The sequence below is a fragment of the Hemiscyllium ocellatum genome, chromosome 29, assembly GCF_020745735.1.
Source record: "Hemiscyllium ocellatum isolate sHemOce1 chromosome 29, sHemOce1.pat.X.cur, whole genome shotgun sequence".
Classification (NCBI taxonomy): Eukaryota; Metazoa; Chordata; class Chondrichthyes; order Orectolobiformes; family Hemiscylliidae; genus Hemiscyllium; species Hemiscyllium ocellatum.
This window is the reverse complement of record NC_083429.1, coordinates 33,508,820-33,526,435: the sequence shown is the minus strand read 5'-3', so window position 1 is coordinate 33,526,435 and position 17,616 is coordinate 33,508,820. Positions and strand designations below refer to the sequence as shown.

Below are 17,616 nucleotides of genomic sequence, written 5' to 3'. Positions count from 1 at the left end.
TATTCTCCCTTTCGAATTCTCATGGACTTTTCATGTCGAACTCTGCTGTAAAAGCATTTCCCTTTATTAAATGTGCTCCTTCTTTTCCCACATGACATTTGCTCCCGACCCTCCCTAACTCCACTGACCATTGATAGATAAAACAGAAGAAATGGAGAAAGCTGATTTGGAAACAGCAGAGGTAAGATGACCACTCTGCCTCGCAAATATCTGTGCATTCAAATCGTAGTTCTTCCCTTTTCAAATCTATTTGGGTAAGTGGTTCAAGAATAGCTTTGACAAAGAATGGTGGTTTGAGCATATGCCAACATCTTCAAAAAGGAAATTATGTGGCAAGGTGCACTCGCTTTAGTCAGGCATTTGAGTCACTACCCACTTTAAACATTGCAATCCTATAAATAACCTGTACATATTTGTACAGAACAAATTAAATCAGAAAAACTGTGAAGTCTCACGATTATGTTGTGTGTTAGTTGTTTGAAATTGTTTTCATTTTGCAAATGTTTTAAGATATTGGAATTGAAATACTATTGTAATCTTTTTGATGAAGCAACCAAATTCTGAACACAAGTGAGCAATCCATAATTCTTGCAATTTTCAATTAGATAATAACATAGAACATCGAATAGTACAGCACAGTACAGGCCCTTCGGCCCTTGATGTTATAATGACCTTGCATTTTACTGTCGTCCATATGCCTATCCAAGAGTGCTTAAATGTCCCTAATGTATCTGACTCTACTACCGCCATTGGCAGTACATTCCACGCACCAACCAGTCTCTGTGTAAAGAACCTACCTCTCTCATCTCCCCTAAACTTTCCACCAATCATCTTAAAATTATGCTCCCTTATAAGAGCCATTTCCTTGCTGGGAAAAAGTCTCTGGCTATCCACTTTACCTATGCCTCTCATCATCTTGCACACCTTTATCAAATCACCTCTCATCTTTCCTTGCTCCTATGAAAAAAGCCCTTGCTCCCTCAATCTTTCTTCATAAGACATGCCGTCCAGTCCAGGCAGCAAACTGATAAATCTCCTCAGCATCCTCTCTAAAGCTTCCACATCCTTCCTATAAGGAGGCGACCAGAACTGAGCACAATATTGCAAGTGTGGTCTAATCAGGGCTTTACAGAGCTGTTGCATAAACTCGCAGCTCTTGAGCGCAATCCTCCTGCTCATGAAAACAAACACACCATATGCCCTCTTAACAACCCTATCGACCTAGGTGGCAACTTTGAGGGATCTGTGGACATGGACCCCAAGATCCTTCTGTTCTTCCACACCTCCAAGATTCCTGCCTTTAACCCTGTAATCTGCATTCAAATTTGACCTTCCAAAATGAATCACTTCACACTTTTTCCAGTTGAACTCGATCTGCCACCTATCAGCCCAGCTCTGCATCCTGTCAAGTCCCATTACAACCTACAGAGGTCCTCCACCATAACCACAACTCCAGCGTATCATCGGCAAACTTACTAATCCACCCTTCTACTTCCTCATCCAAGTCATTTATAAAAATCACAAAGAGCAGAGGTCCTAGACAAATCCCTGCGGAACACGACTGGTCACCAAACTCTAGGCTGAATACTTTCCATCCATTACCACCACCTGTCTTCTATGGACCAGCCAATTTAGTATCCAGACAGCCAAACTTCCCTGTATCCCAGGCCTACTTATTTTCTGAATGAGCCTACCATTGAAAGCCTTATCAAGTGTCTTTCTTAAATCCACATACACCACATCCACTGCTCTAACTTCATTAATGTGTTTTGTCGCATCCTCAAAGAATTCAGTAGGACTTGTGAGGCATGACTTTGCCCGTCACAGAGCCGTGCTGACTATCTCTAATCAAGCTATGCTTTTCTAAATAATCATAAATCCTGTCTGTAAGAATCCTCTCTAATAATTAGCCCAACACCAAACTAAGACTGACTAGTCTGTAATTCCCAGGGTTATCCCTATTCTATTTCTTGAACAAGGAAACAACATTTGCCATTCTCAATCATTTGGCACTATTCCAATGGACAGTGAGGACATAAAGATCATCGCCAAAAGCACAGCAATCTCTTCCTTCGCTGCCTGTAGTAACCTTGGGTAGATATGGCCTGGTCCAGAGGACTTACCTATCCTCATGTTTTTCATAGTTTCCAGCACATCCTCCTTCTTAACATCAACCTGTTTGAGCATATCAGCCTGTTTCACACTTTTTCCACAAATGACAAGGTCCCTCTCACTAGTGAATATTGAAGCAAAGTAATCATTAAGGATCACCCTTACCTCATCCAACTCCAGGCAGAAGTTTCCTCCACTAATCCTATTTGGCTCAAACCTCACTCTGGCCATCCTCTTGTCCCTCACATAAGAACATCTTGGGGTTTTCCTTAATCCCAACTGCCAAAGGCTTTTTCATGCCCCGTTCTAGCTCTCCTAAGTCCATTCTTCGGTTCCTTCCTGGCTACCGTGTAACCCTCCAGAACCCTGTCTGATCCTTGTTTCCTCAACATTAATTAAGCATCCTTCATCCTCTTGACTAGATGTTCCACATCTCTTGTCATCCAAGGTTCCTTCACCCTACCATCCTTTCCTTGCATCACCAGGGCAAAGCTATCCAGCACTTGCAGCATGTGCACCCTAAACAACATCCACATTTCTGTCGTGCAATTCCCTGAGAATATCTGTTCTTAATTTATGATCTACAGTTCCACTTAATAGCATTGTAATTCTCCCTTCCCCCAATTAAATATTTTCTCATACTGTCTGTTCCCATCCCTCTCCATGATGATAGTAAACATCAGAGAGTTGTGATCACTGAAATGTTCTCTCACTAACCTGGTTCGTTGCCAAGCCCCAAATCCAATATGGCTCCCCCTCGAGTTGGCCTATCTGCATACAGGAATCCTTTCTGGGCACACCTGACAAAATCTGCTCCATCCAAACGATTTAAACTAAGGAGTTTCCAGTCAATATTTGGGAAGTTGAAGTCACTCATGACAACAAGTCTGTTACTTCTGCACCTTTCCAAAATCTGCCTCACAGTCTGCTCCTCCATGTCTCTGTTGCTATTGAGGGTGTTGCTATGGAAAACTCCCAATAAAGTGCTCTTTTCTTGTTTCTGACTTCCACATAATGACTCAGTTGAAAAACTCTCCTCAACAACCTCCCTTTCTCCAGCTATGATATTATCCCAGATTAGCAATGCCATTCCCCCACCTGTTTTACCTCCCTCCCTATCTATTCCTTTTGAAACATCTAAACCTTGGAACATCCAATAATCAATCCTGCCCCTGTGATATCCAAGTCTCTGTAATGCTTCCAACATCGTAGCTCCAAGTACTGATCCATGCTTTAAGGCCATCACCCTTATTCCTGACACTTGTGTAAAAAAAAATCACACTGTCTGCCAAACCAGTTTAAACCCTCTCAAAGAGGGAGAGTTCTTATTGGAGAATTTATTCTTTGATTCTCAATCTGCAAAACCTTAAAGAAAACAGTAAACACAATACAAACTCTTGTTCAGATATAAATAAGCTATTTAGTGAAAAATTTGAATTGAGGCAAAGCAAGATAATACATCATCTGTCTTTTACCTTGTTGCTTAGACTACCAGTAAATAGTTGATCTTCTTGGTCATGTCTTCATGATTCCAGAAATGCTTTACTATCTGATTAGGGAAATTGTGCCATGGACGTGTACCATAAATGCTGCCTGATATACAGAAGTGATTAAGTAAATTAATTGATTTTTGTACGCATTTTCTGGTGTTGTTTCTAAGTCCAAACTGGTCATGTTGAATTTAAGGTAAGTAACTGATCTTTTTCCATTGTGGCCCCTTTTGGGGTGGCACGGTGGCATAGTGGTTAGCACTGCTGTCTGTAGTCGGCAAACAGCTGTGTTTGACTCCAGTTTGGATGACTGTCTGTGTGAAATTTGCATGTTCATTTGCATTGTTTTCTCCCACAGTCCAAAGATGCGCAGGTTAAGTGAATTGGCCTTGCAAAATTTTGTCTTTTCGTGTCCAGTGATGTACAGGTTAGGTGGGTTAGTATTGTAAAATTCCCATGTGGGATTACAGGGATGATGTGGGTCTTGGTGGGATGTTCTTCAGAGGATCAATGCAAACTTGATGACCAAATGGCCTCTTTCTGCAATGTAGGGATTCTATGATTCTGTATAACTAGCTTCCTCCCATTAATTTTGGCTTTGTAGGCATGGAGCAATGTGCAGACAACTTTATTTCAAATGGGTTTATCTTCTACCCCCTCCCATTTGATTACTTCTCCCATTCAGGATGTCACATTGGAAGACAGAAGTGGTTAATGTTAAAAACTGCAAATTAAGAGAATCAGCAAGTTATTATATGTGTGTTTTTATATTTATTCACTGGATGAGAGTGCCACTGCCTACACGAGCATCTGTAATTGCTCAGAGGGCAGTTAAGAGTCAACCATATTGCTATGGGTCTGGAGTCACATGTAGGCCAGAGCAGAAAAGGTTCCTTCCCTAAATGTCATTACTGAATCAAATGCCTTTTTAAAATAGTCAGCAATGGATTTATGGTCATCATTAGACTCATTATGTTCATAGAAACAATTTTTTAGAAATTGATGTGCTCGTGTTAAATACAGGCTGATGCAGACAAGTTGAAAGATTGTCCTTTGTACCTCTATGATTTAAATTTGACTTCACTTCAGAATTACCCTGCTCATCTGAATGAGGAACTGACTACAATCTCAGTCTACAAAAGCACCCTTGTATTCCGCTCAATTGAAATTAGTTCATCAATCACACCATAAGTTTGTATGTAAAAGGTACAGTTTGCATTCCTGTACCTTTTAAAAAATACCATTTTGAAAAGTATTGTGTCTAATATGCTTTCTCATAGTTAAAAAATAATCAGTATACCATTTTCATGAAGGATAATTAGGTAAGACTCACTTGAATATTTCTGATTGGTGGTAAGCGATTTTTCAATGTTATCAGATTGGTTAAAGCAATTGAGGGCACTGACAGTGTTTGTAATGGAACACAAGTTCAATAATGTGTCAGTTTGGGAAGAACTTCTGAAAATGAACGATATTTTTAGTGAGGTCCACCTATAATGTTACTCATATTCTTAGAACTTAAAGTCCCACTATTGTCCTCATGAACCTACTGTAATTCCATGTGCCTCCATGAAGCTGTTTTAACATCAACACCATTACATATATTAAAGCATTTTCTCCATCTAAATCCAATGGCTGCCCTGAGCTTCATGCCCCTGCTCGTATCTTTCACTCCTCAGGTATTCCTATTTCCTCCACTCCAGCATTATCTGCTGCTTTTTTTTCTGTGTTGCTTTGACAAATGAAATTCCCCCCAATGGAGTGGGTTTTGGCTCATCTGCAGATTTCTCAGATGTTATGATGATTAGAAAACAGTATGCTGCATCATTTCAATGTCCCATAATTATCCTGATACAATTGTGTAAATTTGGACTATATTGGGTCTGCTGTCTTTGTAATTTTGGATTGCATTTATGATGAATTTAGTAAATACATTTTTTGTTTAGTTTTTTGGTGCATTTGGCTGTTTACATAGGGTCCATGATATACTTTCCTCATTCACAAGAACAGCATTCAGACCATATTTGCTCTCATTTATATATTATTTTAAATAAAATAATACATATAATATCTTCTAATTTTGCAACTGAAGGAGATTACATATCCCGGAGACACTACAATGAAGGGGCCACATGGCCAAATTTTCATTTGGATGTGGAGGCAGAGCTGAAGATGGACTAGCAATTTCCTGTTACTGCTTCGCATGATGATTTGTTGACATGGTCTTGTCTCCAGGCATATTTGATGTAGGTGGGATTTAGGGAAGAGTGATGGTTATCTGCCCATGGCAATTAGGTCAAGTGAAGGGTCTATTAAGGCCACTTGATACAAATTGGAATTTTCCAGTCCACATATGGACCTATCAGTGAAGCCAAGACATAATGGACAGGCAGCTGTGGCCTCTTAATTTTTATAAATATGTGACAGAATTTTAGATAACATTTCCATCTCATTCTGCTCTCCACATTGGCAGTTCCTATCTTAGTTAGTAAAACTGGTAGTCTCTGAGAGTGAGAAAGCCTCTTCTGGACTCTCCAGCCTCAGGAGTTCACTTACTGTTCTGAACTGGATGGGCTCCTGGAGCTAGAATATGTTTCTCCTTGGTCTGCATTTCCTCCTTACAACATATGCAGATAAAAATCCAATCTATGGACTTTCGGATACAGTTAATGTAAACTGGAACGCTTTTGAATTCTGAGCTGAAAGAAATGCTTTGCATCACAGTTTCAAAAAAAAGACTAACTTGGGTTCCCTCATATTTTCTTTGAGAAAAATGGGGTGTAATCTTTCACCTAAATTTTTCACCCCTGAGAACAGAATGTTTGTCAGCTTCTGAAAGCCAGATATTTGCCAGTCTAGAAATAAGAAATTCAATATATTGCTGCCATCTGGAAATTAATTTTGAAAGTCTGTTTTTCAATGCTATTTTGAGTTATTTTGTTCTTGTTCCCAAAAAGTCTTCAACTTTACTAAGTTTCCTTCCTTTTCTAAATAATAATGAGGTGGAAATAAAGTGATTTATTTTCAATTATCCCCAGAGCCGGACAACCTTTGGAGATGATTCATCCTCTTGATCATTGTGACTATGAGAAATATCTGTCATAGCAACCTTCTTATTATAATGCATGTATCTTCCTGAGAACCTGCTAGCATCCAATTGCCATAGTGGACCATGAGGTTATTTTGCCTAAAAATGACCTATCCATCTTTTGAGTTATGCACTAACATAAGAGGGATTTTTTCTGCATTATGTCCATGATTTAACTAGTTGGAAGATTTGTGACAGAAGACCCTCATTTATAGATTAGCAAATCCGTTCACAATAAAAGACATATAGACTTGATAGATTTTTCATGTGACTTTTTACTTCACACAAAGCATAGTAGAATGTTGGATGTTTTATGGATAAGGTTCTGTTATGTATCATTATTAGAATTTACAGCAAAATTCATTTTCAACATATCTGATATCTATTATTAATATCTAATTGTAACATCTTATACAAATGTGTAGTTAGAAATCCACCTGAACATAAGTTAGACTATATTGACACTAGGTAAAATAAGATTTGTTTAACTGGGCAAGTAGAAATACTTCCAGTGTATTACTGGAGTCTTACATTCTAAATATTTTAAAGCATGCCATAATCATTAGAATGCATACTTAATAACATTTCTGTTGTTGACTTTTAGTTGCATCTCTTTCCATTTTTCCACTGGGTGACTGTTAAAGCTTCAACTCTGATTCTGGGTATTAACACCATTGTGATAGGAATGGAATGATTTCTACCTTGAATGATTGTGTGCTATATGATGACATTCATTTATCTTTCCTTAATTCAAAATTTTATTATAGTGTGTAAACATGACATTATGCAACCAATTTTGTCATTATTAACCCTCAGCATCAGTTGGGTTCACTGATCACACTCACTTGACTCAAAGTTGTCGGTTCAAACACTGATATCAGCTTGAACATATAATTTATGATGGTACTTTTGTATCAATGTTTTTTATTTTTTTTAATCAGCCTGCTTAGTAATGTAATTGCAGACTTCAACAGTAGGTGAGTCTTGAACCTGGGACTCCTGTCTAAGAGATTTGGGGCACTGCCACTGCACCAACAAGCCTTAAATCCTACTTTGTTTTTCTGAGGTCCATATTTCAGATTAGACATTTAACTCGGCTTTGTCTGCCTGTTTTGGGTGATATTATTGGAAAAAAAGCAGAGGGTTCATTTGGAGGTCTGACTAATACTTATCACTAAACCAGCATTGACAAGAAGACATTATCTAATTATTCATTCGTATGTTCCTTCTGAAAATTTAGCTGCTGTACTCGCATACTGAACAACAGTAATTTCACTTTCAAAGTGCTTCACGATCAATAGATTACTTTTAAACATTCTGATGATGTGATATGTTTCTATACAAATGCAAGTCTTTTCTTTGTTTCCTTTCACAGCAGCAAACAGCACTTAATTGTGATCTCACGGAAGCTTTTCTTCCCCTTGCATTGTAAATCAAATTAACAGTGACAGTAAGTGCCGATTGATAGCACCGATAATACTCATCTGTAGCTTTGAGATATGAATCAAAATCTGAGCTCCAGTCATTGTGGTGAAAGATTGAATTTCAGCCAGATGAAAAATGTCAAGGACTGAACAAATGTAATGGTTTCTAATGGAATTGCAGTTCTTGTTGGCATTGATGTCCTTTTGCTCAATATGCTGTTTGCCAAAAGAATCAGTTGTTCAAAAAGTTGTTTGTAAATGCACTGAGGAAATGAGGAAGATGGTTGAGATGGTGATGAAAATAACTGGCAGAAATTATGTGCTGCAACTGTCGGGTTAAAGTTCTAGAGTTCTGTGGTCGGTTGTTCTGTGCAAAGCATTGACGTATTTCTCTACTGGTGGTTTTGGCTTAGTGGCTCACTCATGCCCATGAGGCCTAGAGATTCAGATACATAGTTCTTTGATAGTTGCAGCAGAGAAAGATAGTGTAGCTAAGAAGGTAGTTAGCAGCTTTCCTTCATTGCTCAGACCACTGAGTGTTGGATTTGGCTCATTATGTTGAGGTTGTATGGGACATTAGTGGCCACTTTTAGTGTGCTGTGTATAGTTCCAGTAAACATATATTCTACGAAAAATAATATTAAATTGGAGGAAGTTCAGAAAAGGTTTACTGGGATGTTGCTGGGACAGGAGGGTTTGAGTTACAAGGATAGGCTAGGATTTTTTTGCACTGGAACATAGGAGTTTGAGGGGTGACCTTTGTACAGGTTATAAAATCATGAGAGGCATAAATAAGATGAACAGCAAAGGTCTTTTCACTTGAGTTGGGGAGATCAAAACTAAGGGCATATTTTTAAGGTGAGAATAAGAGATGGAAGGGACCTGAGGGGCAATGTTTTCACATAGAACATGGTTCATATGTGGAATGAACAGCCAGAGGAAGTGGTAGATGCAGGTAAAGTTACAACATTTAAAAGACATTTGCATAGATATATGAATAGGAAAAATATAGAGAGATATAATCCAAGCACAGGCAAGTGGTACTAGTTTAGTTTGGGAAACTTGGTTGGCATGTACAAATCGGACTGAAGGGGCTGTTTCCTTGCTGTATGACTGCATGAGTCAAAAGAATTAGGGATTTAAATCCCACTCCAGAGACATAAACACATACGTCACTATCCTCTTTTAACAAAGATCACAGGGTTAACATTGACTAGAAACTGAAATGGACTAACCATACAAATGTTATGGCAACAAGAGCTGGCAAGAAATTCTGCTGTGAGTAACTTGCTTCCTGATTTCCCCTGTTGATCATCTGCATGGTCCAATTCAAAAGTGTGATGAAATACGCTGTTCTTACCTAAATGACACTAACTCCAACAGAAAACAAGCTCAACATCATGTGGATCAAAGCAATTCATTGACACTCTATCCACCCACTGGTGGCCAGTGGCAGGAGAATGTATAACTTAGAATATGTACTATTGAAACTCACCAAGCTTCCTTTAACAGCACCTTCCAAACCCATGGTCTCTATGCAGGGGAAAAAAAATGGGCAATGGATGCATATTACTACCAACACCTGATCGTTTCAGTCTGAGTGATACCATCCTGTTATGAAAATGCTTCGCTGATGTTTCACTGCTGTGTTGAAATTCTGAAACTCAACAACAACATGGATCTACTTACACCACAGGGACAACAGCGACTCAAGCAGATGCCTAATCACTACCTTCTCAGGGAAAGTTAGGAGTGTGCTCTAAATACTGGTCTAACCAGCAAGACACATCCCATGAATGGAAAGAATCTGATACTGAAGTACACTATTGAGGGAGCCACTGAAATTTGGGTTGGACAAGGCATAGTTGGCATCCTCAGAATATAGTCACCTTCTGGTCTCCTGGTGATTGCTACCTCTCAATTTGCATCATTAAAAATAAAATAGATATAGTTCATCATCTTTCGTTTCTGGGGACTTTGCTGCTTGCAAACATCTGTGTTTCATTGGATTACAACAGTGACTGTATTTCAAAAGAATTATTTTCTAATGACATGTCATTTATCTGAATCATTAACACTGTTTCTCTCAGTGCAGATGCAGTCTGACCTATTGTGTATTTCTAGCAATGTTTTTTTTTCAAAAGTCAGTATCCATCTTTTGTTTCAAAAGAACTTAACCAGCTGTAAAGAATTTTGCGACATCTGGAGGTTGAGAAGGAAGCTGTACAATGCAAAACCTTTTCATTTTTTTTGGTGATGGATCTGCTGTGTGGATATAGATTTCTTTTTTATTTCAGTTTTGCAATTTTTAACAATTACTTCCCTTGTTTCCTTGCCGTCTGTTTCTGCTACTACTTGCCTTAATTTTGGAAGATTTTCTGTATTTGTTTCTTACCTCATGACTCTGATTAGGTACTACACTATTTGATAAGTGGAATGTTGCAATATACATCAGTTTTCACCTCTTCCAAAGTTTCAATAGTGCATAAATAAAAGCAAAATATTGTGGATGCTAGAAATCTGAAATCTGAAGGGAAAATTCTGGTTGTAAATTTGCTCACTGAGCTGGAAGGTTTGTTTACAAACTTTTTGTCACCATACTAGGTAACATCATCAGTGAACCTCTGGTGAAGCGCTAATGTTATGTCCCGCTTTCTATTTGTGTGTCTTGGTTTCCTAAGGTGGGTGATATCATTTCTGGTTCTTTTTGTCAGAGGATGGTGGATGGGGTCTAAATCAATGTGTTTATTGATCAAGTTCCAGTTGGAATGCCAGGCCTTTAGGAATTCCTGTGCATGTCTCTGTTTAGCTTGTCCTAAGGTGGATGTGTTGTCCCAGTCAAAGTGATGTCCTTCTTCATTTATATGTAAGGATACTCATGATGGTGGATCATGTCTTTTGGTGGCTAGTTGGTGTTCATGTATCCTGGTGATTAGTTTTCTGCCTGTTTGTCCGATGTAGTGTTTGTTACGGTCCTTGAATGGTATTTGTAAATTACATTCATTTTGCTGGTTGTTTGTATGGGGTCCTTTAGGTTGACTAGCCGTTGTTTAAATGTGGGCAACCATGATGCTAAAGGGTCTGAGTAGTCTGGAAGTCATTTCAAAGATGTCTTTTGATGTAAGATAATGTGGCTAGAGTTTCTGGACCCGTTGTGTCTGCTTGTTTAGGTTTGTTGTTGAGAAATCAGCAGACAAGAGGTGGCGATAGACCTGACTCCGTAATTAGAAAACCATATCACATCCACATTGAAAAGGCTTCAGAAATCAGGAAATAAAAAAGGGAAGCTAGGAAGGTGATTGCTGGGCCCGTTGCTGAGATATTTGTCTCAGTAGTCACAGATGAGTTGCCAGAAGACTGGAGTTGGCTAACGTGGTACCAATATTTAAGAATTGGTAAAGAATTGGTAAGGAAAATTCAGGAGCTATAGACTGGTGAGCTTGATGTTGGTGGTGGACAAGTTGCTGGAGGGAATCCCGAGGGACAGGATGTATATGTGTTTGGAGAGACAAGGACTGATTTGGGAGTCACCATAGCTTTGGGCTTGGGAAATCATGTCTCACAAACTTGATTTGAGTTTTTCGAAGAAATAATAATGAGGATTGTTGAGACCAGAGTATTGGACATGATCTATATGGATTTCAGTAAGGCGTTCAACAAGGTTCTGCATGGGAGACTGTTTAGCAAGGTTAGATCTGATGAAATACAGAGCTGCAAGAGGAAGTGGTGGAGGCTGGTACAATTGCAGCATTTAAAGGTTAGCTGGATGGGTTGATGAATAGGAAGAGCTTAGAGGGATATGGGCCAAGTGTTGGCAAATGGGTCTAGAATAGATTAAGATATCTGGTCAGCATGGACGAATTGGAGCAAAGGGTTTCTTTCCAGGCTGTACATCTCTATAACTCTTAGACTTCCAAAAAATGAAGCTAGATGGATCCAACACACCCCGCTTCTATGGACTACCTAAAGTACACAAACCAGAGGCCCTCCTCAGACCCATACTCTCACTACCTGTAACACTGGCATACAGACTAGCTGAGGAACTCCACCGAAAACTGAAATACCTAGTAGAAGACTCACGCCACTCCATTCACTCCACCCAAGAATTCCTGAATACTATCAAAAACACCAATATCGAACTTGAAATGATGATCTCCTTTAATGCAACAGCCCTGTTCACATCAACTAACATCACCCTGGCCAGAGGAACACTGACTGCACGACTAGAGGAATCAAGGACACAAACATCAGACAGCACCAACTTCATCCGCAATGACAGCATTCTCAAGCTAGTAGACCTGTGCCTCACCACCCACTTCACATTTAATAACAAGATCTACAAATAACTCGCGGAATACCCACAGGATCACCAATATTAGGGTTTGTAGCAGAAGAAGTGATGTAGAGGCTCGAACAAATAGCCCTCACTTAGGGTCCACTAAGTGGATGACATCATCGTCATCACAAAACGGAACTAATTAGAGGAAAGCAAAAATACCATCAACAATATCCTTATTGGCATAAAATTCACAGCAGAGCAGAACGACAGCAGACTCCCATTCCTAGATGACACAGTAGAACAAACAGTTAATGCAGAGCACCTACAGAAAAACAACACACACAGACCAAATAGTTAACGACAGAAGCAATCATCCCAACACCCACAAACGGAGCTGTAAGAGGATGTTATTTCAATGAGCCACAACGCACTGTAGCACCCAGGAACTACAAACAGCTGAAGAAAAATACCTGTACAGCGTATTCAGAAAGAATGGGTACCCAATAAACACAATCCGCCAATTTCTCAACAACAAACCCAAACAATGTGTCCAGAAACTCTAAGCACATTACCTTGCATCAAAGACATCTCTGAAATGACTTCCAGATTACTCAGACCCTTTGGCATCATGATAGCCCACAAATCTATCACACTTTAATAGCGACTAATGAACCTAAAGGACCCTATACAAACAACCAGTAAAACAAATGTCATTTACAAAATGCCATGCAAGGACAACAGGCAGAAAACTAGCCACCAGGATACATGTACACCAATTAGCTACCAAAAGACATGACCCACCATCACTAGTATCCTTACATACACATGAAGAAGGACACTGCTTTGACTAGGACAAGTTAAAGTAGTCCATCATAGGACAAGTTAAACAGAGACATACACACAGGAATTCCTAGAGGCCTGGCATTCTAACTGGAACTCTATCAATCAGCACATCGATTTGGACCCCATCTCCCATCCTCTGAGAGAAAGAACTTGAAATGACATTAAGAAACCAAGATGCATAAAAAGAAACCGAGACATAACACCCGTGCTTCACTGGAGGTTCAATGATGTTGTTATCTGGTATGATGACAAAACATGTGAAAACAAACCTTCCAGTTCAATGAGCAAATGTACAACCAGATTTTCCCTTTTTATTTCAGATTTCTAGCATCCACAGTATGTTGCTTTTAATTAAGCACTTTTGAAAATTTGGAAGAGGTGAAAGCTCAACCTGAGCTGCAAATCCTCTCAAGAATCGCAAACAAAGGGAAAATACTTGAGAAACTTAGGTCTAGCAACATCTGTGGAGAGAGAAAAACAATAAATGTTTCGACTCCAAAGTTACTGCTTAAAAATTTAAGTTCAGAAAGTGTTTTAAAGAGCAGTCATTATTGGGATTTGAAAAATTATATAAGTGTTGCTTAATAAAGAGCCAGTGTTGGCCTTTGAGCACAGGCAGGCTTGGGAAGTGGAACTTGTTGAGAGTTCAAAGGTGGCCTGTAGAACTTTGAATGATATCAATTTTGCAATGACACAACCATCAACCGCTATTCTTGTTGTATTTAATTATCTGTTGAATCTTGAAAAACTGTAATGTTTATCTAAATGTACAAATGGAATCGATGAGCTACAGAAAAAGTCAATATGCGTTTAAACTAAACATCTGTTCATGAAGAGACCTCATTCAGGTAAAACAAGTGTTCGGCATTACCCAAAAGATAGACAGACACAGCTTTATCTGTAAATATTTAATTTAAAACTCTGCATGCTAGAGAGTGCTATTTGTAGCATTCTAGGTAGTGTAATTTGAAGATACGAATCTTGAATTGCAGTCAAGCCTAATTTCCTGCACTACTTACATATCTGAAGCATGCCTTTGTATCCTATTGTCTCTGGATAAAAGTGAAGGAGATCTGGTGATTAGAAAGTCTCCTGGTTTGGCTGGGGAAATATTTTTCTGATGTTCCAGATGCACAGTATAGCCATTCATTTTGGCTAATTGTGTTAATGGTGACAGTGCTGTAATGTTTGGGCATGATTGCAATTCTCAAGTGGTTAAGTCAACTATAATGTTTTCTTTAAACTTAAGTTAACTTCTTAAGTTTGATAAAATTCTGCAAAACATTTTGTAATAATGCTGTATAGTGTACATTAATATTTAAAACTTGACTTTGATTCTGGTCAAGCATGTCAACTACTTCAAGGTTCAGTTTGGATCAGAATGTGTGGCATATGGTTCTGTTCAGTGCGTTTTTGTCAAACAAAGGTGCTACACAACACCTCTTTGTTTGCTGTCTAGTTTGTTTTTGTAGTTTGGAGCAATGTTGTGCAGAATTTGTCAACAAAAACAAACATAGTCCAAGGTGAAACACAAGAAAGAAAAAAAAGAGTTGGTTATTTTTACAGGTCATAGACAGCAGATAGGGTGAAACTCTGAAACTAATTACCAAGCTGCACTATCACGAATGATTAGTACCTCTTCACTGTCTTTACTCTCCTTTATTTTGTGCCTTTTTTTTCCCCTAGCCTGTGAACATTTAATCCAGAGCTAATATATTGGGAAAGTAATTCGTAACAACTATTTTAAACAAAATCAATGTTTTTCTAGTATTCATCTTTGTAATTCTGCTACAAACAATAATGGAAACTTTTTCCCCTCAAGTACCAGGCCTTAATTTCTTTCACATCTGGCAGCATCATCCCTCTTCTCAAATATACGCCTTTAACCTAACTGGCAGAAATCTGAACTCCCCTTTCTGATTCAGGATTCATGCTATTGTTTCCCAAATCCACATCCATCTTTCGTAATTGTAATGCTGGAATCCATCCAACAAGGATTTCACAACTCTCATGATGCCAAGACTCCTCTTATCAATGTCACAAATGGCATCCTGTGCAATCAAGATAAAATATCCCTCCTTGTCCTTCACCAATCTCAAGCAGATGATGTTACTAACTATATAAGCCTCCTCCAGCCTTTTAAAAATTATTCCTATGATGTGGGCTTCACTGACTGGATCAGCATCTATTGTCCTTTCTCAATTGCCCTTGAGAATTTGGTGGTGAGCGGGCTTCTTGAACTGCTGCGCTCCATTTGGTGGAGTTATACTCACATTTCACTTCAGAAGAGGGTTCCCAGATTTTGGCTCAGCAATGACATAGGACCGGCAACATATCCCCAGGTTAACAGAGTGAGTGGATCTTGCATGTGGTTATGTTCCTATTTATCGTCTAGATTATCGTGGTCATTAGTTTGGAAGGTCCTCCTTAAGGAGATATGATGAATTTCTGCAGAGCATCTTGTAGATGGTACACACTGCTGCTATGAGGCATTGATAGTGCCAATCACGTGTGCTACTTTCTCCAGGATGTTGTCAAGTTTTTTGAGTGTTGTTTAAATTGTACTTATGGAAACAAGTGGGGAGGACTCCATCACGCTTGTGACTTGGGCCAAGGAGATGGTGGACACATTTTGGGGTCAGGAGGTGAGTTACTTGCTGAAGATTCTGAGCCTCTGACCTGCTCTTGTATCAACAGTGTTTATATGACTGGTTCAGTTCAGCTTCTGATCAGTAGAAACTCCAGCATGATGACAGTGGGGGATTCAGTGATGGTAATGCTATTTAATGTCAAGTCATGATGGTTACATTCTGTCTTGGAAATAGTCATTGCCTGGCATTTGTGTCATTTATTAGGCTAATTTAGGGTAAATGATAGATTAGAAATTTATTGTCACATGTACTTTTACACAAAAAATACATGAAAAGTTTCAAAAGTTGCCACTCCCCCATCCACATCCCCCACCCCCACCATGGCACCTATATTAATAAGAGGTCATACATCATAATAAAAAAAGTAAAGACTGAATTCATCACAGTTTGGTTAATTGCTCGAGGAAAGCAGATTCAGGAACAATGGAATACTCAGAAAACACAGCTAGGAGGAGACCGCCATTCTGGGATGAGGCCGTTATGCTGGGACGCTGGAATACTGGGCCAAACGCCTCTACTGAAGAAGACCACCATGCTTAGCCAAAACCTGCGGGGCTACTGGTATATATGGAAGCTGGCACTGAAGAAGAACTCCACATAGGGATGAGACCTTTACATTGGGATAAGACCACTGCACTAGGAGACTATCAGGACAGGCCACTGGAAGACGACTCATTGCTGGGCTAGGAGATGTCTTCCACAGGAGTCATTGAAAGGGAATTAAACTAATTGGGTGTTGGGAGGTTGGGTTGGGAGAGGATAGTGTAAGCTTACAAAGCAAGATGACACAGCAGCGTAAAAGGGCATCAATGTTGATAATTCCTAGAGTGGGCCAAGGTACACAAAAGTAGAACACAGCAGTAAATAGGATCAATGAAGAAAAAATGTTACCAAAGGGTAAAATTAATAGCTCTTTACTTGAATGTACATTGTACTTGAAATAAAATAAACAAATTAATAGCATAAATACAAGCCAGAACCAGTAACATTGTTGTAAGGAAATCAAAGTTGGGAACTAAATATTATGGGGCATTTGATTTTTAAGCAGGTCAGGCAGGGAGGAAAGGATGGTGGGGTAATATTGTTAGTGTGAGATGAAATAAATACTCCTGAAAGAAATGATTTTGGATCAAAAGATGTAATATCTATATGGATGGAGGTCAGAAGTAAGAAGGGGAAGAATCACTGGGAGGAATAGTCTATAATAGACCCCCCCCACAACAGAACAGCAGCTATTCAGTGAGCCTGAACATAAATTAGGAGATAATGAGCGCATATAAGGAAGACAGTATATTAATCATGGTTGACTTTAATTTTCACTCCAATTGGAATAGTCAGATCTGCAGGAGTGGCCTGCAGATTTAGACAAAGTCTACTTTTTGTTGAAACAATGAGGATTTTGAAAATAATGCAAGTTTTATTGGACTAATTTTCATAATCTGAGACAGTGTAATTTTCTCTCTGACCTCAAAGTTCATAAAATTTCATAAAGCTCATTCCTGGTCAAGAGTTTATGCTCGAAACGTCAATTCTCCTGCTCCTCGGATGCTGCCTGACCTGCTGTGCTTTTAAAGCACCATGCTCTTGACTCTAAAGCTCCACAGGGCCAAGCTGTTCTTAACTTGCCATTATTATTGATGTGTTTCTTCCATGAGCTGAATGTTTAATAGGCCAGGCAACTAATGCAGGAACATCATGTTAAAAAAAAATTGTTCATCTCTTCACAGCC

At 39.0% G+C, this 17,616-nt stretch overlaps 1 protein-coding gene across 5 annotated transcripts in view; it reads left to right on the top strand.

Annotated features, from left to right (window-relative positions):
• LOC132829473 (protein Aster-B-like) overlaps positions 1–17,616 on the top strand; it is a 599,261-nt gene that overhangs the window by 345,138 nt on the left and 236,507 nt on the right. Inside the window, exon 1 of one of the 5 annotated variants that reach the window (XM_060846669.1) lies at positions 15,562–15,587. The exons of the other annotated variants lie outside the window; for them this stretch is intronic. The gene's annotated coding sequence lies outside the window, so the exon portion shown is untranslated. Of the gene's footprint in view, positions 1–15,561; positions 15,588–17,616 lie in introns of those variants that run through there. 5 annotated transcript variants of the gene reach the window in all.